Consider the following 21,506-nt stretch of genomic DNA (forward strand, 5'->3'; position numbering starts at 1 on the left):
ATCTTCTCAATGTGTGTAGGATCTGAGGAGAGGTTGTAGAGAGGGTGGGGCCAGGCTCTTTTCGGTGGTGCCCAGCGATAGGCCAAGAGGCAACGGGCACAAATTAAAATACAGGAAGTTCCACCTGAACGAAAGGGAAACCCTCTTTGCTGTGAGGGTGACTGAGCAGTGGAACAGGTTTCCCCGAGAGGTTGTGGAGTCTCCTTCCTTGGAGATACTCAGAGCCATCTGGACGGGTTCCTGGGCAACATGTGCTAAGTGGCCGTGCTTGAGCAGGGGTTGGACTAGCTGATCTCAGAGGTCCCTTTGAAGCTCTGCCATTGTGTTATTGTGTGAACTCTAAGATAAAAAAGCAAAGAGAGATTCATATACTTGAGTAATATCTGTCAATGTCTTGCTTTTTCTCCATTTTTCCCAAATGTCCTTTTTCCTTCTTTTTTCACCCTCCCTCGCGATGCTTCCTGCCCTCCCCCACACTGCTTTTTTGCCTTGCTCGTTCCCCCCCTCCTTTTTTTTTTTATCTCATGGTACATGTGTGTTTTCTTTTTTCTCACATCTTGTGGGTTTTTTTTTTTTTTTGCTTTTCTTACATTTTTTCTTCTTTATTTGATATTTTATTGATGTTTTCTCTATGTTCCCCCCTCCCTTATTTCCTTGCTTTTATCCCCATTTGTCCCATTTCCCCCCCCGCCTTTTTGGGGGGAGGGGAATTCCTCTTTTCTATGGATTTCCCCTCTTTTATTTATTTCTATTTTCTGCTTTACTCTTCTTCTCTTCCCCCCTCTGGTGTTTCTCCCTGTTCATTTTCTACCTTTGTTCTCTGTTCTTCGAGTCTTCTGTTCTGTTCTTTTCTCTCTCTCTCTCTTTTTTTTTCTCAGTTTTCTTCTCAGGGTTTTTTTTCGGAGCTTTTTGGGAGAGTGCTGGGGTTATTTTTTTTCATATTTAGGGTTTTGGGGGGGTGTCTTTTTAAATTTTCCTTTTCCCTTGATGTTTTCCTGATTTACACCATCCCCCCGCTATTTTCTCTTCATTTCCCTGTTTTTCTCGGTCTCTTTGTTTCTTCCCTTTTTTACTGTTTGTCCCCATTACTCCCATTTGTCCTATGTTTGCCTGTTTCTTTTGATTCTCTGGTTTTCTCATTTTTCCCGTTTTACCATTTTCCCCTTTTGTCCCGTTTCCTTTCCGGCTCTGCATGTTTTTTTCCCATTCTTCTGTCATTATTTAGGTTTCCCCTCTGGATTGTTTGGCCCTCCTGGATGTTTTGGCCCCGAGTCTGTTGCCCTTAGATTTTTGCCCTCCTATTTGCCCCCTTTCCCCTTTTGGTAGTGGGTCAGCAAGGCAAGAATGCCTTCGTGCTGGGGCTCCAAGACCTCCATGTTCGAGGTGCCCTTACTTGAACTGAAGCCTATAGTAACAATTCTATCCTAAATCCATTTTTGTCTCATCCTCTTGGGAAAGAGGATGTGGAAAGCTAACAACCTGGCTACCGGACTATTCCATCAGCGAGTGAGATGACATCTCTCATCCGGAGGAAATGGAGGGCTGTTCCCAGGGCCAGCACTGACCCCTGACCTGGGGGCTTAGCCCTCGACTACGGGAGCCTTCTGTCAGAAGAGGGACCTGCCTTGATGCCTGAAACTGTTGACAAGCCATAATTTCAGTAGTTACTTCAGGATAAATTTTCCGACATTCTCTAAGTCATGGCATTTGCGGATAAACACATCTAGCTGAGTTCTGGATTTCCATCTTCCAGGAAACCCCATCAGCTGGAGAGTAAACTGTTTCCAGGTTTAACCTCCTTCCTTTAATGGCAGCTCTCAGAAGTTGAGGAGGTGAAGGCTGTACTCCTCCTGAAGCCTGCCGATGGAAATTGGTGGAGTTGTCTTCTCAGAGTTACTGAGACACAAGATGGAATTTAATTGCCAACTGGACAAGCTTTGGCCCGTATGAAGAAAGAGCTGTCCTTTGAGAGGAGGCATTGAAATGTTACATCACTTTCTATGATGAACACTGTAACAAGGATATATTGCAATGGCACCCTGTGAGAAGGTATGCTTTTAGTGAACGTATCTTGTATGCCTTTTACCTGCCAGACCTGGCATGCACCAGACTCGGGCTATAAATAAATCACTGGATTTATCCTCCTAGGCAAAGCCATACATCTGTCTACTAAGTCGGTGTGTGCAGGAGGTGGGGGAAGGCTGCCTCCAAGTGAGTGTCTTGACTCAGCCACCAGAAATGTTTTCGGTTCTGCAGAAGCAGCTCTTCAGAGATTCAGGTAGGGTGTCCTTGTGATACTAGTATCCAGTTTGTTGGGGAAAGTACAGCAGTCGGGTGCTTGAAGGGCACAGAAGTGCAAAGGAACCTGGAAAGGGCAAATGAAATGAAACTTAATAATATATGTCCGCACCCATCTGAATGCACAAGCCAAAAATCTGGTGCATGTGCTGGACTATCTGTAAGACTGTTGTAAATGGAGCTCCCAGGGAGTCTCCAGCAGCCTCCCAGCATACCTGGCCTTGTGGAACCTAAGTGATAGCTGGTGCTGTCCTCTGGGCTTGCCGGGTGCTGGTGAAAAGGAAGTTTGGTAGAGAACACAGAGCCAGGTGGAATAGGCTGCCATGTAAACAACAACTATGTATCCATGCAGACAGACATCTGTGAACACCTGCAAACAGCCTGTAACCTGAAAACTGTGTCGACCAGATCGTACACAGAGACAAAGTGTCAGAGCACACCTACTGCATGGGAAAATTCAGCAGATTTGGAGGAGATAGGTGATTAAAGCGAGCCAGACTGTTCCGTGGGAAAAGGAGCACAGACAGGGCACGTTGACCCAGAGGCATGATCGCATGGCTGGGCCGTACCAGTGTTGTCCCCAAACTGGGTTCTTTTACTGGATGTGTAAGCAACCAATAGACGCACAGGATCGAGATACTTGTTTATTTCATTTCTGCACAGGCATGGGTGCTAGGTGGTAGATCCACAAAGCTAGCACACCTTCTCCCTTTCTCATTCTTTATCTATAAACACTTTTCAGGAAGTACTTTATACAGATTTTTCTGTTGGTTACAGTTTTATAACATCACATTCTTGCTCTGTGCTTGTGCTTTAACATCCGAGTTAATTAGCATAAGAAGCAGAGAAGAAGGTGGTAACATCATTATCATGTCATTACCATCTCATTATTCATTTAGGGGAGTGCACTTTAATAGGTTAATAAGCCCTAATGAACTTGTAGGTTCCTCTGGGTTATTCTGCTGTTTTTGTCCTCTCTGTTCCTCACGTTCTTCAAAGTGTTGTGGTTTCCTTATGGTAATTCGGCTGGAGCCGGTTGTCCTTTGCAATACTGTTTCCCAAGATCCTCTCTCCCTTGTCCTTGAGTCTTGTTAGCTCTTGGAGGGTTTCCACAGCATCATTCCAACAGAATGCCAGTGTTCCCATGGGGGTCCAATTTTGCTTTCCTGACAGGCGGTGAAGGGGTATTACAAGGGGAAGGACATTATACTGTAATTCCATTCAGAATCAGATCAGCAACCCCAGGCCCCATTCCTGTTGAGCCTCCCAGGAAAGGGTTCCTGTTTTGTACCCATTCCTGCTCCTCTGGTCCCTCTTCCTCTTGGGCCTCATCCTCTCACATTTATTCCCCTTCCTTGCATCCTTGCAATTCCTCTTAATGCTGTGATCAACATACTCGCTTCCTCCTGCTGTAGTTTTCCCTTCTCTTTCTCTTTCTGACCTTCCACTGTGTAAGAAAGTTGCTAATGATTGTACCTTCTGTAGATTCTTTCCCTGCCACCATGGAGCATGCTTTCTGAAATACTCCTGGATTCCTGGGGCTGCTGGCAGGACAAATGCACTCACTGCCACCCTTCCATTAACATTTCCCACAGACATTCCTCCAGAGCTTAATTGGTTTTGCCTCAAGCTACTCCAAAAATTGCTCGGGTGTTCCTCACGCTTTTGCTAATGAAAGTACCTCTCCTGAGTTAACGACCATTAGTTCTTACTGCTAAGACTGGATTTTGACACTCAGTTTCACATGCTACCCAATCATTTGTAGTATTAGAATCTCGATGTTGATCTGCTCCTGGTCAAGGTTGATGGTTTCCACCTCAGTCTGCCAATTCCTTATCCCTCTTCCAATGTTCATTTCCTATCCTCTGGCTGAAAGATCTCTTGTAACAAGACTTGAACGCCCCCCCCCAAAAAAAAAAAAAAAAGTGAGCTGTCCCTCTACTCTTGTAGAAAGCAGTCAAGCTGCCTTCTCCAGGTCTTCCTGCACCTGGGGCATTTGCTGGGCCCTTTGAACTAGATCTCCCAGAGCCCATGGCCAATAAACATAGACACAAAGGACCAGTGTGTGGGGCTGCTGGACTGGTGTCGCTGGTGTCACTACACCTGGCTTAGGAATCACAGCTCCAGTCATAGGCGCTTGCAGGGTGGCATACTATTTTGCCATGGGAAGTGACAAATATAGGTTAGAAGCTTGAGCAGAAGCAGGTTCAGAGGGAGGAGAAGCAGGGGCAGAGCTATTCCTCATGTCTCGCAGCATTTGCTGCACAGGCCTGCATCTTCCCTGACTTCAGTCTCTGAATCCCCCAGGATGCATAAATGCCCAGTTATCCGAAATATACCAGTAGACCAATTCCCACCCTCCAATTGAACCACCCAGAGGCCATACTAAGAGGCTGTCCCCTTCTCGAGTCTGCAGTGGCCATTCTCCCTGACAGAGGGTGATTACTCTACCCTTACTGACATTTGAGGTATGTTTATATTCGGCCAGTTTTCCAGAATTTCCACTAGTGGTGAACTCATTTTACATTTCCTAACAAAGCTCCCCTGACTCATGCTGCCCTGGTTTTAGTACCTCCCTGGTGAGCATCACCAGTAAAACCTCACACCTGATGCTCATCAACACAGCCCACAATTGAAAACAAGAAAACAGAAAATATTATCAATGTCCTGAGACAGAACCGAGCTCAGAAAGACAACACGCACAATGTTCCTGTGCCTGGACTATCAGCTACTGAGAAAACGTGATCTCCAGGTCAGCTTAAAAGCCATGAGCCTGCTCATAACCTATCAGGCACTGAGGCACAAGGGACCTCCCATCTGCACAGAAAACCTGTGCTTGCTACTGGCCTATCAGGCACTGAGGCACAAGGGACCTCCCACCCACAAATATGAGCCATGTGGCCAGGGCCAGCCTACCCGGCACTGAGGCTCAAGTGACCTCACAGCCACAAACAGCAGTCACATGACCACCACTGGCCTGTCAGGGCCTCAGGCAGAGGTGACTTCAGAACCACAAACAGCAGCCAGAGAACCACAAACAGCAGCTGTGTGCCTGGCACTGGCCTGTCACGCACTAAGGCACAAGGGACCTCACTGTACTGGCTACCAGTCATTGGGGCAAGAGTGACCTCAGAACCACAAACAGCACCCGCATGACCAGCAATGGCCCATCAGGCACTGACGAAGAAGAGACCTCACAAACACAAACGTATCCATGGGCCTCTGGTGGAAGCGATGTCACAGCCACAAGCACCAGCCCCATGACCAGCACGGCCTTATCACGGCCTCAGGCAGAAATGATCTCACAGCAACAAGCAGCAGCCGTGGGCCTAGTACTGGCCTATTAGGCACCGAGGCACAAGTGACCTTGTCACCACAAACACCATCCAAGGGCCTCGGTATGGCCAATCAGGGCCTCAGGCAGAAGCGATCTAACAGCACAAGCAGCAAGCACATGACCCCCACTGGCCAATCAGGCCAGAGGCACCAGTGACCTCCCAAGAACCATGAGGAGCAATGGGCCCAGCACCAGCGAATCAGATGCTGAGGCAGAACTGACCTCACAAGCACAGTGACCAGGATGTGCCTATGAGGGCTCATGAGAAGTGACCTCACAAGCGAAAACAAGAGCTTTGTGCGTGGTAGTGGCCTATTGGGCACTGGTGCACAAGTGACCTCATAAACACAAACTGCAGACATAGATCTACGACTGGCCCATCAGGTCGTCAGGCAGAACTGACATCATAACCACAAACAGTAGCCATGTGACCAGCACTGGTTTATTAGGTACTGAGGAACAAGTGACTTCACAACCATAAAGAGCTAGCACATGACCAGCAGTGGCCTATGAGGCAGTGGTGCACAAGTGACCTCACCATCACAAACAGCAGCCACGTGCCTAGCACTAGCCTAGTAGGTACTGAGGCATAAGGTACGTCACATCTGAAAATGCAGCTCTGAACCTGCCATTGGTGTATCAGGCACTAAGAACAACCACAGATAACATCCAGGGGCCTAACACTACCTATCAGGCACTTAGGCACAATGACCTCACACCACAAACTCCAGCCATGGGCCTAGCACTGGCCTATGAGGTCCTCAGGCAGAAGTGACCTTAGAAGCACAAACAACAGCTGTTCACCTGGCACTGACCTATCATGCACTAAGGCACGAGTGACCTTACAGCCACTAACAGCAGCCACATGACAATCACTGTCCTACGAGGCATGGAAGCACAAGTGACCTCACAAGCACAAACAGCACCCGTGTGACCACCAGTGGCCTATCAGACACTGAGGCACAAGTGACCTCACAACCCCAGCAGCAGCCATTTGCCTAGCACTGGCCTATCAGACACTGGCCTATCAGGGCCTCAGGCAGAAGTGACCTCACAACCAGAAATAGCAGCCAGTGTCCGAGCGTTGCCCTATCAGGCACTGCGGCACAAGTGACTCTGCCACCACGAACAGCAGCCATGGGCCTGGCACTGGCCTAGCAGGCGCTGGCGCACAAGTGACTTTACAGCCACGAACGGCAGCCATGGGCCTGGCACAGGCTTCTGAGGGGCTCAGGCAGAAGTGACCTCACCAGCACTAACATCAGGCAGGGGCTTAGCACTGCCCTGTCAGGCACTGAGGCACCGGGGACCTCACGACCACAAACAGCGGTGACGTGTCTGCCTCGTCCTTGCCATTTACGGGTGCACAAGCAGCCTAACAACGTGTATTCACGTGCATTCAAAGGAGTTTGCTTGCCGCTTGCCTATCCCGTTCTCAGGAAGCGGTGACCTCACAGTCTTCACCAAAGCCACGTGCCATCTGCTGCCCTATCAGATAGTAAAGCAAGTGTGACCGCACAAGCAAGAACAGAAGCCACATGCCCCTCACTGGCCTCTCACATGCTGAAACGGAAGTGACCTCAGAGCCTGCATTGAAGCCATGTGCTTGCTGCTGGCCTATGAGGCACACAGGCACAAGGGACCTCACAAGCACAAAAGCAGAAAGGTGCTTGATGCTCTTCCTTGAAGCAAAAGTCACCTGTCCAGGACAAAAGGGAGCAATATGGCTGCTGGTGGCCTAGCAGATCCTGATGCCCAGTGACTTCAAAAACACAACCATCAGCAATATGGATCGAGCTGAACTGCCAGCTACTGAGGCTGAGGTGACCTCACTCACAGTCAGCCATGAAGCCATAGATCTGCTCCTGGCCTGTTGGGGACTCGGGCACAATTGACCTAACCAAGCACAAACAGCAGCAATGTGCGTGCTGGTTGCCAATCACATACTGATGCACAACTGACCGCAAAAGCACAAGCAGCAGCAATGGGCCTGCTCCCTGTTCATGAGGCGCTGAGACACACGGGACCTCACCATCATCACCAAAGCTAGGGGCATGCTGTTGGCCTGCCAGGTTCAGAGGCACAATTCGCCTCACAAGTGCAAACGGCATCGACGTACCTGCTACTGCCCTATCTGTTGCCAAGTCACAAGATACTGGGAAGTGCAAAACCTCCCAGAGCAGAAGCTCACCTGGGCCACTCCCATGTCCCTTGATTATGCTGTTATCTCTGCAAACATATCAGTCTTCTACAAACATCTTTCATCTCCTGCCAAGGCTCTCTCTAGGTCCTCGGACATCTCCACTCTGTCACTCTAGGCACAAATCAGAAAAGGGGAAATTGGTCTTGCCTTTCCTGCAATCTGAGCTGTGAGCCTTTGCCCTGGAGCACCTACATGAGGACAACAGGATGCCATTTCCCTTTCTTGGTACTGACAGTCATCCAGGGAGCACAGAGACCTGGGCCCTGGCCTTGATGATGACTTGCCATTTGCTACTGATCATCCTCTGAGAATTCAGGGAGTGATGCCAGAGGAGAAAGCGTGGCACTGAGCCATCACCAGAGCAGTACGTACCATGACACAGCTCTTGAATTTTGGCCTTCCCAAATGGAGCCGGTGGTAAAATGCTTCAAGAAGAGAGGGGGCATGCATGCCAAACAGCTGGGAGGCTAGTGGTAGGATGGATGTGCTCACCACCACTGCCTTGACTCCAGCTACTCCGAGCAATGCAGCTACAGCTACGTGGGGCTCCTCACACCCCCAGAAAGTGCAGGCAAAATCTGGCACCTTGCCACCTAGCCAGGGTCAGCAGTGTCAGTACCTAAACACACCACACCAAGCACAATTTGTCTACACATGGGGTGCTTTCTTATTTCCCCAGCGCATCAGAGGCAGGTCACACTACAGCAGGATAGTGTGGGTAACCTGCAGAGACTGCACGTGGAAGGAAGAGAGACCTGGGCTGCGCATCCCTTGCAGGGCATTTTTGCCTTGCTGCTCCCATTCCAAGGGACTCCTCCAAACAGATCTGCTACAGGAAGGACTCAGTCCCTTGACAGTCAACTCCTAAGAACTCACCTGCCCTTCTCCAAAGACCACCACACCACAAGTATTCACTCCTTCAAAGAGCTTCCAGCAGGCTAATGCCCAGCCAGCAAAGGGCATCTCCGACAGCCTCTTACTCCCACCCCAGTAAACACTGCTACAGACCAAAGCTCTCATGAGAAACAGCAAATGAGAGCAAAGGAGGGAAAATGCAGGCTTGGTTTGCATCTCGGAGCAAGGAGGAAAAATCCTAGGCAGCATGTATGCTGCAGATCCTGGCAAGCGCTTAGCAAGCTCAAGGCCTGAACCTCAGTGCATCAAAGGCAGCAGGCTGCCAGCAGCTGTGGCCCATGACACCACAGCAACCTAGGCCCAGCCAGCAAATTCCCCCTCACCTTGCAGTGCTCCCCAGGTCCCCAGTCTGCAAGCACTCCCCACACACAGCACTGCCCTCTCCAGCTACCTCCTCCCATGCTGAGCACCAAAACACTTGGAACAGCAGCCAGGCCCACCACAGGGCACCCCTGCACTGTGACACCCCGCACCCACTGCCACTCGCCTCACAGAGAGATGGCAGCAAACATGCACCAAACATGCACCTCCGCGTCAGCAACACACAGGGCACATTCCTACACATGGTAGTAGACAGGGCACCCCTAGGTGCCCAACAACACAGAAAGCCCACCCCTCCAGCCCTTCCCTTCCCTTCTAGTCCTCTAAGGCTCTACAGCAGGCACTGGCGCTGCCTCCCAACATTTACCGCCTAGGGCCTGGCCACTTCCCACCTCCAGGAAGCAGAGGAGTCCTCTCATGGGGGCTGATCATGCCACCTCTTGCCATTCGCTTGTGCCTCAACTTCCTGGAAAATGCAATCTCTTTGAGAATGTGGCTCATAGCTGTTTGAGGGGGGGACACTCCTCCTACCTCCTCCAACAGCCTTTGCAACCATTCTCCAATGGCTGCATACTCGGCAGAAAATAACCAACCTCTAAGGTGTTACAGTTCAAAAGGTGTCATAAAAGCAGGTGGACACCTGAAAGACAGGCACAGCATTCAGACCGTGCAGGAACATCCACAAGCTCCCTCCTGTTTGGACAGAGAGAAGTGCTAAAGCACACACAACCCCTGGGAAGAAGAGATTACTAACACCACTGCCTACACCAGCACTAGATTAATTTAGCAGCCTCAGTGGATCTGGACTCCCTAGCTGACTGCGAGCCGGCTGCAAGCTTCCACTTAGCAGCAAGTAGAAGGACAAATTCCATGTGCATGTTCACGAGAGAACATCATCCACAATTTAAACGTGGCAGGACTAACTCAGGGTGATGGGGTGGACTAGAGCTGGTGTCAGATGATGGGGAACATCTGCTTCTGCTTGATTAATTAGTTGCCTTTCTGTGTTGCTGTCGAGCTCTTCAGGGGTCAATCCCTCCTCTGGGCACACGCAACAAACCCAGGAGTTCCCTTCACCTCCAGCATCCAAGCCATGTGTCCTCTCTGGACCTGTCAGCTGCTCAGGTAGTGGTGACCTCCCAAGGGCACATACCCCTACCACAGAACTGCTGCTGGCCTATTGGCTTCAGGGAAGCATGTTGCAATAAAAATAAATACAAAAAACATTTTAAGGATCCTCTCCTGGGGACCTGCTACTCTGGCCCCAAGGGCAGCTGCTGCCTCCTCATGGGGCGGCTCTCCTCAGAGTGAGGACCCCAGGGGCTCTGGTCACGGCAGGGACACAGTCCCCATGCAGAATGTCCCATCACAATGGCCTTGTAGGCACCATGCCACCACCGTCACACAGCCCTGCTGCTCCCCACATCACGGGGAACAGCGTGTTGGCGTCATAGCAAAGAGAAGTTCCACAGGGAAATGTGCAGGCCACCATTGCGGTGGCTTTGTGCCTTTGCAGAAGAGGTGCTTCCCAAATGTGAGGCAAACCTCGGAGAAAGCATGACCATGCTGCTTTGTAAACTCAACGTGCTGGTGACAGAGACTGGAATCGGTACTAGGCCGAAGATTGCAGGCTGTAGGTAGCCAGGGGCGGCCATGAGTCGAGGTCAAAGCCAATCAGGAGCAGGAAGACTAGCTCCATTCCTCCTAATCACTGTCTTAAGGCAGAAGAAAAAAGGAGTCCTGGAACTTTGTAGGTGCTCCTCAAGTCCTGCCTGGCTCTCCAGCAGTTCAAATGGGGTAGATCTGGTCAGAAGTTGCAGAGTTTTCCAGTGGAAATGGCCATTTTCTTTGCTCTTTAGCTTGGACGTATAGGCAATCAAGAGAGCATTAGATAGTAATGCTTGCAAGCAAAGAAATGTGTAGCAGGCATTTACTCATGCTAATCGGGGACGCCTCTGCCTGACGCGTGCATCGGGCGGACGTGCTTCCCCTACAGCTGCCCGTGCGTGTGTGAGAGAACAAAGTCTCTCTCTGAGCTAGATTCCTACAAGTAGAGTTTTCGTAGGACAAGTGTGGTCTGTGTGGGAGCAGGCCACGAGCTGCCTTGGGCCAGGGACAACTGTTCCCAGCCAGCTTTGAAAGACACGTGAGCAACCCTTCCCAGACAAAGTCCTCAGCTAGTCCGAGGAGCCCATGGTGCCCTAGCTGAGGCATCTTTAAGAGAGACGGGCAGGTATTAGGAGCCAGAGGTGTGAGGAGAAGCTGCTGAGGAGACATGGAGGGAGAAACTGCTGAGGAGATATGCAGGTGGAAGTATGCTCTTGGGAAGAGGTGCTCCATGCCCAAAGGGTGCACCCCTGAGGGCCTGCAACCATTGGTTGTAGGCGACCAGTGCCGATGCAGGGAAAGCCCAAGGGACTGTGACGTGCAGAGCCGCTGGCTGCCCCCACAGCCGATGTGGGAGGCAGAGTAGCCAAGGCCTGACTGGCACCGCACCTTGGATTGCCTTGGGCTTTTGTCATTGACAGTGGGGCTGCCTCTGCGCTTGAGGAGCCACCCAGGGGCCTGCTGCCCACTGGAGCCTGGGGCTCTGCAGAGGCTTTTGCTTGAGAGCTGCCAGAGGGACCTGCTGGGAAGAGGCAATACTTGCAGCAACTCGGAGAGGGCCGGCTTGCGTCTGTCCTAGGACCCTGCTGCTGAGCCCAGGCTGGGGCCCGGGAGCAGGTTGCATAGCTGGGGCCAGAGTGTTGGTGGCCATGGAATACCTGGGCTCGGTCACATCCCCTCCATCCAGAGCACTCAGGACGCTAACCCTGTGCCCTCCCTCGCACAGGCAGTGGCAGAATAAGGGATTTACCACCAAGGCAGAATCCCATCCTCCCACAAGGCCAGCATCCCCCTGCCCCGCATCCCGGTCCCTCTGCCTCTTTTTGGAAGGGGCAAGACCTCGTGGTCACTGTCTCTTCTGGGGTGTGGAGACTGAGGCCAGATGGAGGAAGAGCCTCCTGCATCTTCTAATAGAATGGGGCACTCCGGAAGAGTAACTGAAGCCTCCCACTCCACCTCGGAGGACTAACCACCATGTTCTGCCCTCGGGTCCCTCAGTGGCAGGGCAGAGCTCTTGAGACAAAAGGTGGGAAACTGCAGGGCTGAATTTGAAGCCGATTATTATTGAAACGGTCCAGAGCTTCACACCATCCCCTGCCACCCCCATCCACATGATACCTGAGCCCTGTGGAGAGTTTGGGATGTTTAAGGAGAGCTTCCTCTGTGTTTGGTGGCCCAGCAGAGCACTGCCATGGGCTGCTGGGAAGAGTGGACATTGTAGCACTCGCATGACGAGAGCCCAGCTCTTGTAGGGGCTGAGTTTTCTCCCTTGCTTCTGTCTCCCCAAAGAAAAGACACACACGGTGAAGAAACAGGGCTGCTTCTTTGGTGACAACGCAACAGAGGGGTGAACTGATGGAGCAGCACTGGGCAGGGGATGGGCCTGAGCACGGTAGCTGCCCTGCAGGCAAGGGGAGGTGCCAGGGACGAGCCCGGCTGCCCGGCACACAAAGCTGTGGGTCCTCAGGGAGCAGAGCAGCCTGGGGTGAAATCTGCTGCTCTAGCTCTGCTCAGAGCAACATCCCAGAAGCAGGTTCCACCTGCCCCAGCTGCTGCGCAGCTGGTAGCTCAGGCCTTGTAGGTGAAATCCTGATGGGGACCTTTCCAGTAGAGGCCTCAGCAGCAGGCTGGTCTGTGTCGCCAGGGCACTGACGGAGCGATGGCTGTCATTCTGCAAAGGCTGAAGGGCTGGCAAAGGAAAGAGCGGAGATCCAGCCCCTGTGTCTGCAGAAACCCCAGGCGTTCTCCCCAGGCAGCACCAGCCCACCAGCCTTCCCATGACCACGAGGCAGCTGGGGGACCAACGGGGCAGCTAAGAGTTGCTGGTCAGGCTGCCCCAAGTGCCTTGAATGATTCCTCGCCTCTTCTCCCCTCACCTCTGCCACCTCCCCCGCACATACCCTTCCCCTCCGCAGAGGGACATAGGGCCCTCTTTGCCTGGTGCTGCACAAGGGAGTGGAGCACACTTCTCGGGCACCTTCCCCCACCCCCAGCAGCCCACAGAACACCACGCTGCCCGCACTCACCCTTGCAGATAGCCAGCAGCTTATCCTCGCTCTGGGGCCTCACATGCTGCGCGGCGAGCCCTAGGTACACAAAGCCCATCACTCCTCGTGCTCCCCAGCATGCTCCCAGCAGCACAGCTCCCCTCCACCCCGCCAGCCTGGCCACATGCCCTCCTCCCTTTGGGCAGGTCTGACCCTGTGCAGCACAGTGCAACCACCGAGGAGGGTGTGTGGCACCAGAGAGAGCTCCCATCAGCCTGTCCATGTGGGCAAGGATGGGAGAGGGAGACACGGAGCCCCTGGGTGCTCAGGCCAGCACCCAGCAGTCGGGGCTGCAGGCACCCAAGGGTTCAGAGGGCGGCCCCAAGGGTTGTGGCTCACCGATGAACCTCACGGCCACCTCTCGCAAGGATGCCTGAGGGTCCTGCAGGTATGGCAGGCTCTGGCTCACGTACTCCTCTGCTCTGCTCCTGTACCGTGCCAGCTGGAGAGAGCACAAGGGTACAGGGATGACACAGACCCTCCCCAGTAGGTTCGGCCCAGCCCTCCTCCCAGGGATACCCTCCCCATCCCTCCCGTGCCAGGACAGTCACAGCTCCCAGCCAGGAGCCCCGTGCTGATGAGGTGCGAAGGCAGCACAGGACCGGAGCGTGGTCGGGAGGCACTGAGAGCCCCCTGTGCTGCTGCCAGCCCCAGCGTGAGCAGGTTGCCCATCAGCCTGCAAGAGTCAGTGAGGGCAGAGGGGCCTGGAGAAGAGCGCGTCAGGGCTGTGCGCTCAAGGAGCAGCTCCAGGCTGCAGCTCTGGGCTGCAGCAGTGGGCGAGGGGCAGAGCTGTGTGCCACGGTGCCCCATACCCTGTGCGTGAGGACAAGGCCTCAGCTGGCCCGGGCCCTTGGGGACTTTGGGGCTTTGCTTACCATGCACTCGCTGATCTTCCACGTCTGCCCTGTTTTTGTCAGATACCTGAGCCGCTCCCAGTGCAGGAGTTGGGCTGCTTCAAGGAGGGTCTCCTGAGAGGCCTGCCAAATAGCAGAGATGGGGAGATGCCACCACAGCCCAGCCCCTTTGGGGAAGGTGTAGCCAGGGAAAGGAACAACCCCCAGCTGAAGGCTGTGGTGGGTCTGAGGCAGAGAGGGAGGGCAGCTCTGCACTGTCCTCTGGGATGCAGGAGGCCAGGGACACACATTCAGAGGTGTGGAGGCCCACCCATGGGGCGTCAGCATCCACCCCCTGAATCACTGCTGCTGTCAGAAGTCCCACCTGGGCCACTCGCCGTGCCTCATCACTCAAATGAAAGAAGAGAGGCAGCAGGCTCCTCTGCACATCCTTCTTCATCCTCCATTTGTCACTCCACACCAGAGTCTCCATGATGTCTTTGAAGAGGAGCATGGAGAGCTCTCGCACCCGGCTGGCCTCCTGGACAGAGAGAAGAGGGCAGAGGAGACCTCGGCAATGGTCGTGGCAGCCGGCCATGAGCAGGGGTGCCCCAGCAAGGTGCCTCCTCCTCTCTGTGCGGAGCTGTCCCCGAGCCCAGCAGAAGGGCAGAGCTGGGGCTCTGCTGAGCAGGCTGCTGCTGAGGAAGCTGGGGCAGAGGGCTGTCCTGCAGAGGCAGCACACGCTCTCCCAGGCCCTCGGTGCCTCTCCCTCCACATGGGACGTTCTTTCTCCCGCCCTGGGGTTGCTCAGGTCCTCCCAGCAGAACTGCATGGACAGGGGCAGCCTGTGCCTGGGCTCAGCTCTGCTCCTGGCTCTTGGTTTACCTCCGCCCTAAGCCGCAGCAAGAGCAGCAAGGGCTCATCACAGTACGGAGCGGCTGGGAGTGCAGCGGACAGTGGCCTGAGCACAGCACTTGCTGACAGTTCCCAGGACTCGTGGCGGGAGGTACACATTCCCCCACCAGTGGGCACAGCGGAGAGGGACACATCACACCTGCGGCCATGTACAAATGTGCGGCAGAGCCCTGGGCTCTCCTGCCGGCCTTACATCATCAAAGAGGGGCAGGAGCATCTCCATCAGCTGCAGGGTACTGGGGTGGGCTCTCTGCCTCTCCATGTAGCGGAAGATGTTCCTCAGCACCATCAGCACTTTCACCCTGCTGTCCCTGTCGGCATCCTGCAGGCACTTCATGAAGCCTGGCAGCAGCGAGTGCATTTTTCTTGCCTGCAAGAAGCACAGAACACCCTTTTTGTGGGGCAACGATGGCCTGCCCTGGCAAAAACTCTCTCTGACACAGCCGGGATGTGCCTGTACCAGGAGCCCTTTCAGGCAGGCACTGGTGCCTTTCTCCTGGTGCTGCACAGCCAATGGCCTGGCCTGAAACGTGCCGGACTGAGGAAGAAGGCAGCTGGAGGAGCTGGGACCTGCTAGCACACCTCTCATTGCCCACAAAGTCCAAGACACTGCCTTACTCCTTGCCTTCTGCCCACCCCCACGCTGTCACACAAGTGTGTGTGTATGTCCCCTACTCACCATCGTGGGTCTCTCAGACGCTGTGATGAGGCCTCTGAGCACCAGCCAACGCATCACTGGGGAGCGATGTGGCAGATACCTCTGCAAGAGGTTGAGGACACGGTCCCCCTCCTTGGCGAAGTCAGTGCAGACCAGCAGCTGGAACACACGTCATGAGAGAGGGACAGAGCCTACAGCGCTCCCTTGCAGCACGAGGCCACGCTCGGTCCCACCGACAGCCCTGAGCAGGGTGCTCCATGGCCCTCCAAAGCCTGTCCTGCGGGTAGCTGTGACCACAGGCAGCCTGCGTGGCCCCTCAACCCAAGCCCTGGGCCCCAGGGTACACCATGCAGATTGCCCGCCTGCTCTTCCGCCCTCTGAACCCTCTGCAGCCTCTTGTGCTCCTGCCTTTGAGGAGCAATTGAACAGCGAGAGCTGGCACCAGGGAGGCACAAAACGCAGAGAGTTACAGGGGTTACCCCCCAGCAGCCACGGACCACAGCCAGGGGGGCTAACACCAGCGCAGGACAGGCACTGCGTATCGTCAGGTCTACCTCAGTGAAGAAGGCCATGGCCGGGATCTCCTGAAACTGGTCCTCCCTGTGGAGCAGCACTGCCAGCTGGTTGAAGATCCAGCACTGGTCAAGCGTTGGAATCTTCCTGATCTCTCTAGCAGGGGGAAGGAGGCTCTGTCAGTATGCAGCCGATCCCGCAGACCTCTTCTGCGATTGCACCGCTAAAGTCTAGCTGCTGCCCCACAGGCCAGGACGTGCAGGGCAAGGCCACAGTGGCATTCCACTGGCGCAGCCAGTGGCAGCTGCTCACCCAGTGGCCGTCTCTCCCCACCGCACACCACCTCTGCAGAGCCAGTGTGGCATCCTCAGGCTCCCTTTGGTGGCAGAGCACAAAGACACCCTTCCCACCACCAAGTCAGGGCCTGTCCACACATCCCATTTCCTGCCCATGCGGGAGGCTTGTCCCCATGGGCTCCTCCCGTGCACATGGCCCTGTGCATCTTGCCCCTTTCCTGGTTAACCCTCTCCAGTAGAGCTGCATACAGACAGAGCCATGGCACTCTGCGTGGCCTGAGCCCAGTCGCTAAGGGAGGAGACTCCAGGTCCCCGGGAGGTGACTGGTCCCACCAGGCACCCTCTCTCACCCTTGCTAACACCAGCTGCTGCCCCAGCAGGCGGTCCTGGCACGCCTGGGGACTCCCTGGCACCTCAGAGGAAGGGGACTGTGTTGTGCAGAGCTGGGCAAAGAGGACTCTCACCTGGCCAGTAAAATGACTCCCAAGTGGAGAGTGTCAGGGCTGAGAAGCATGTCCCAGCCTCCCTTCGTCCTGAGGACCAGGGCTTGGTGTTCGTAGCCAGCGCAGCAGAACAAAGCTGCCATGGTCTGCACTGCTGAGCTGTGTGCAGAGCAAAGGCTGGCTCATACCGGCAGCCTGGCCCTGGCTCCAGGTCCAAGGGAGGGACGAGGGGACGGGGATGGAGCACCTGACAGGGCTGGTGGGAGCAGATGGGTCCCATCAGTGGCATTCCCTCCGGAAGATCGCAATGTCCTGCGGCGTGAGCTCTGCTGTGAAGCCAATTTGGAAGAGCAGCGCCAGGCAGAGGTGGGAGAAAAATGTCTTCACCACCTGTGAGCAGCTGCACTGCTGGAGGAGCTCATAGAGTGCCCTGGTTGCCTACAGAAAACACGCAGAAATGGTTCTCACTGCAGAGACGTCCCTGTTGCGCTGCCAGAGCCTGTCCTGCTGGCAGTGGCCCCAGGGTGCTGTGTGCACGTACTACGAGGCGCTCATGGATCATGGGCAGATGGAGAGGGCACAGAGGGCTCTGTCGCTTGCCCCAGACAGGTGAGCAGAGCCCTGGGGGTGAGGGAGGTCTCATCCAGTAACTCACGGCCAGGGGAAGGATGCGGGTTCTGTCCCTGACGCTGGTGAGCGGTTTGCGCAGTGGCCGCTCCACCAGCATCTTGAGGAGCTCCCACAGCACCTTCTTCGACGTGCTGGGCTTGGAGACCATTGCCCTCCACGTGGCCACAGTGACGCTGCAAGCCTCGGCAGTTCTGTCATCAGGGCTGCCCCGGCCACAGCTCTGTGGCCTGGCCAAGCGGCTGAGGGTGCAGACAGAGGCCACAAACTTCAGCTGCTGAGCTTCTTCCTGACAGCGGGGAGGAGAGAGACAAAACAGAGAGCATGAGACGGCGGGAGGCTCGGCCAGTGGTAGCAGGGTGCAGCCCGAGTGGCAATGTCTGGTTACCCTTCCTCTGCCTGTGAGAAAGGCCTGGATGCACGCCAGGGCTTCCTGCTCCTCTCTCCGCACGTCGGAGCAGCTGGTGGCAGAAGCCCCTTGCCCTGAGAAAGAAAGAGCAGGCAGAGCTGTGGGGGCTGGCAGGAGGCAGCAGAGGTGGGTGGCAGAGCTGTGCCCTCTGTGCAGCCACGCTGCCTGCTGCACGGACTCCAGCTCCCCTGCGCTTGTCGGGGCTGAGAGGTGCCCGACAGCTCGTGCGTGATTCTGGAGCACAGTGACCTGGGGAAACAGCCCAGGGGTGCCGGGATCAGGAACTCGCTGCGAGACGGGCAGGCAAGGTCCCTGCCCCGCAGCATCGCTGCCCCTCCCAGCCTGTGCCGCAGAGCGGGAGCCGGGTCCCCTCTGCTCCTCTCCTTCCTGGAAGGATGCTGTGCCAGGCCGGCCCCCGAGCACACAGCAGGCCCAGGCATGCCGGCACCGCGGTGCCCCCAGGGCCCCGGGGACACCGCCCCCCCAGCCTGCCATGGAGGGGAGAGCGTGCGGCAGAGTGGGGTGGTCTTGCAGCCCCCATCCCTGCCCGGCTCCATGGTGCCACTCACTCACCCATCTGCAGAGGCTGAGGCATGCACACGCCAGGGAGCTGTGTCTGGGAGCCGATCTCCTGGGGAGCTCCATCTTCCCTGTCCTTCTCCCAGGCCACCCTGGGGTTGCTGGGGGGTCTCTCAGCCATCCTGTGGGAAGGAGAGGAGGTGCTGAGCGTTGGGGAAGGGGGAGCCTGCGCTCAGGCCTGGCCGCATCTCTGTGTCACCACAGTGGGCAGACAGTGGTCCTAAAGGAGGCTGTGCAGGCACACGGGGCAACAGTTTTTCAGCAAGCAGCAAATGCCCTGGAAAAGGCCTCTTGGGGGCCCTCCAGAAACACCGGCATCACCTGGCTGCAGTGGGCAAGGGACCAACATCAGAAATCAGGCACGTGGCTGTGCCTTTCCCAGACGAAGGGCTTCGCTGGGCAGATGCCAACACATTTTGCCAAGGCACCGCTTCCAGGAGTGCCTCTTACAAGCAAAGCCAGTGGGGGTGATGCCAGCAATCCCGGAATGTCCTTGCCTTCCCCTGGCTGTGCTGGGCCATGGAGCCCAAGCCAGGCCCAACCATGGGGCCAGGCTGCTCCCAGGCAGCCCCTCCCAGAGCCAGAGCAGGTGATGCTGGTGTCTCCCCGGTGCTTCTGGTGGCGGGTCCCAGCCCTTCCTGGGACACCTTGACCCTGCAGGGCTAGTGGTGGCTGTGGACACCATTGTCCCAGCCCCGCATCACCACCTCCCCCCAACCCGCTCGGCCACCCTGGACCCCAGGCAAATGGCACCCCTCTTGTCTTACACAGGGTGGGACCTGGGGAGGCCTCAGGAAAACGCCTCGGTCCCGTGGGGCAGCCCGAGGGCTGCAGGGAAAGGCGTGGGCTGCGCTCAGGGTCCTCCTCCACGAGTCCTGCGCACTGCTGCCCTGTCCTGTCCCCCTGCACACTGCGGGACTGAGGCCGTGCCAGCGCCTGACTGTGACACGGGGAGATGTCACAGGAGCACAGTCACCAAGGGCTCTGCCATCCCTGGGCAGCCTCCACCTGCCCCCTGCTCCCCACAGACCCTTCTCATGCACCAGTTCACTTGTCGGGGCTCAGGTCCCCTAAACCCCTCCGTCTGCCCCACGAGCATGCACTTAGGGCTCTGCTGCTCAACAGAGCCCTTGACTGCTTTCTTGGGTGCCCCCAGGCCCCATAGAGTGGACACTGTCAACCCAAAGTGAGCACCTGGGGACAAAGTGCTCTAGGCTCACCCTAAGAGAGCACAAAGCCAGTGTGACACCAGTTCACCAGTTGACTCGGTGCTACTTCTTTACTTGGGCAAGTTTTCTTTCAACTCCCACCACCGACGCTGTCTCTGCAAAAAGGAAGGTGCATGCTTTTCTTCCTGACTTAGACGGACCATTCCAAAATGCCCAACGGGGGTTGAGCCTGGGGTTAGTTGTAACACGAAAGGTGAGCACTGCAGAGGCTCTTGCCTTTGCGTAGACCCCCATCATTCCCAAAGGCTATGTTGTCCAGGCGCTTCACCAGAAGATTTCTTTAAGGCACGTGAAAGCATGTGGTTGTGTTGTGGAGCTTTCAATGTACCCTAGGTCAGCTTTCAAACCTACTGCTTTTCAAGAATGAAGCATGGGGCTTTCACAGCCCAATGAAGGGCTGGCTCACTGCCCATGTCTGATCTACAGCAGGACAATGACTTTTGCCAAGATATTGTGACCTTGCTCCTCATCTCATCCACAGAGTGTTCTTCTGTGGAGCAGTCTCAAATGCCTTAAGGAAGAAGGCTGACTAGAGAGGTGCTTCTGTGTGCCACTTTCCCTCTAAATCCCGTCTCACAGCAGCAGTAGCTAGCTGACAAAAATGATGCGTTTTCACGTGAGACCATCAATTTTTTGGCAAAGCAACAGACCTCTACCAGCCCTTTGGCAACAGTGGGACAGCTTGCACAACTTATTCTTGCACTCCCCCTTGCTCTGGCCCAGAGAAGCCCCAGCCAGCGCCAGCAGTCTGGCCATGGCAAAGGCAGGAGAGTTGCCCCTCCTGGGCTCTCTGGCCCACATTTGAGATCCACCCCGCCAGCTCCTCCAGTGAGGAAGTGGCATCTGTCCCGATGGCTTAGGATCCCTCCCACATTTCCTAACCAAAACTCTGCTGTTCCTTGCACGAAACTAACTGACAGGCATCTCCATGGTTATAAAAGCCAGAGAAATACCATGCCACTGCTGCCTTTACTAACTGCAATCACTAATTATGGATATGCAACTGTAAATCCTAACTGTCCCTACCTGATCCCATGGCTGCTTCCCTGCCTGGCCAAAAGCTTGCTCTCAAGAACACAAGGGAGAAGCCCACCTGCAGAGCCTGTGGTTGCTAAAGGGCCAACAGCAAAGGGAGAAAGGGGCAAAACAGGCACGAGATGGTTGGAGGAAAGGCTGCGGAGGCACCCAGCCACCTGCTGAGAATGGAGCACTTCTCTACCTAGCTTTCCAGTATTTACCACTCCTTGCAGATCTGCATATGGGCATCAGGTCGAACTAAAACAAGCCCTTGGGAAAAGTCTCTTCCAGCTGACTTGTGTGGCAGCAGGGGAAGCCCAGAGGCTGTAACGACACATGGCTCAGAGACCCAGGCCCCGTCCCTGCATGGCATCAGTCTCCACAGAACCGCAGAGGGGCCCTGGCCAAGGCAGCCCTTAGCACCATAGCTAAGGGGTGGAGATGGAGGAGAAAAGTCCTTCCTGGAGATGCTGGGGATTGAACCCAGGACCTCCTGCATGCAAAGCAGGCGCTCTTCCACTGAGCTACATCCCCTTACACATGGCATACGTAGATGGGGGGTGTGCTCTGGGGTGCCCTCTCCTCCCATGCCATGTCCCTGACAAGCACAGCCCCCTTGTGCCCTGCTGCCCTCAGACCCTCCCCAGAAAACTCCATTCAGACCCTCCTGCCTGGCCGTGGGGGAATCTGGCCTTGCCTCTGCCCTGGGACTGCTCCTGCACAGGGCCACGCCACGGAGCGCTGCCCCTTCAGCATCTC

The 21,506-nt window shown here is 55.3% G+C and overlaps 1 non-coding gene across 1 annotated transcript; it reads right to left on the reverse strand.

The window, feature by feature from the left end:
• Positions 1–21,209: 21,209 nt before the first annotated feature.
• TRNAA-UGC (transfer RNA alanine (anticodon UGC)) lies at positions 21,210–21,281 on the reverse strand. Its single transcript has one exon. It is a non-coding gene; the product is annotated as a tRNA-Ala (tRNA).
• Between the last annotated feature and the right edge of the window lie 225 nt (positions 21,282–21,506).

This window comes from Rhea pennata, unplaced genomic scaffold (assembly GCF_028389875.1).
Source record: "Rhea pennata isolate bPtePen1 unplaced genomic scaffold, bPtePen1.pri scaffold_26, whole genome shotgun sequence".
NCBI classification, from domain to species: Eukaryota; Metazoa; Chordata; class Aves; order Rheiformes; family Rheidae; genus Rhea; species Rhea pennata.